Genomic DNA, 1104 nt, shown 5'->3' with positions numbered 1-1104 from the left:
ATGCAGCTTTGCAAAAAAAAAAAAAAAAGTCTGTATCGTGATGATGACACGGCAGGTCAGAGGTCAGGGTGGTGACTGAGGGAAGTTAGCGGTAAAGGCGGCTGGTTGCTAAAGACGCTTCTGAAAACACGATGCGAAACGAACGTTGGAGCAGCAAAGAGAAAGACGAAGAAACAAAAGGATTCAGAGAAAGTGAAATTCGGGAAAACAAATCGTCTCTCTGGACTTTGTTCTAAACTCGGCACTTGTCTTGCTAGCGTTAGCAAAGAGGCTGCGGAGGACAATGCTAACGTCGAGGAGGAGGAGGAGGGGGAGGAGGGGGACAGTGACGTCACAGAGGCTGAGCATCAGCATGAAACAGAGGCAGAGAGCTGACCCAGCTGACTCTCCAGTGGGTAAGACTCGTCTCTCACTGCATCCCCGTAACAATAATATGGATATACGTGCCCTCTTTCAAAAAGATGTTGTCTCTATCCCCCATGTTGCAGCTTACTGGGATCGATTTGTGAATGACACTTATTGGAAAAAGGTCTGGACGATTCCTCACAAATACCTTATCACAAATAAGATTAGGGAGGTATCCTATAAAATTATTCATAAATGTTATCCCGCAAATCACTATATGCAAAAATCTAATAGAGATGTAAACACAAACTGTTCTTTCTGTGATGAATATGCTGAAACAGCATTACATTTATTTTGGCATTGTTCTCACACCAGGAAACTATGGCAAGACCTTTGCAGATTTATCATTGACCATGTTTTCAAACACTTTGCTTTATCATGGGAGAACATCGTGCTTGGTTTCTTTAGACACCCCCCATTATTTTTTCCTAATAAATGTATTAATATTAGTATTAATAATATATTTATATTCTTCAGCAACAGACTTTTACATCCTCGCTGTAAGAAGGAGAGGTTCTGCACGTCCTTCATTCCAGCAGCTGTCAGACTCCACAACTCCTGCTCTTCCTGACCATGTGCAAACTGGCACTTTTTCATGTACATATCGTGTGTATTGTGTATATTGTATTTATTAGTGTATATTTGGTATATTTTTGTTGTATATTTCCATAGATGTTTTATTCTATAGATGTTTATTTT

This window comes from Seriola lalandi, unplaced genomic scaffold, assembly GCF_002814215.2.
Source record: "Seriola lalandi dorsalis isolate HSWRI2012SDOR001 ecotype SW California unplaced genomic scaffold, Sedor1 jcf7180002054970, whole genome shotgun sequence".
In the NCBI taxonomy this organism is placed as follows: Eukaryota; Metazoa; Chordata; class Actinopteri; order Carangiformes; family Carangidae; genus Seriola; species Seriola lalandi.
The sequence above is the reverse complement of the archived record's forward strand: the minus strand, read 5'-3'. Positions refer to the sequence as shown.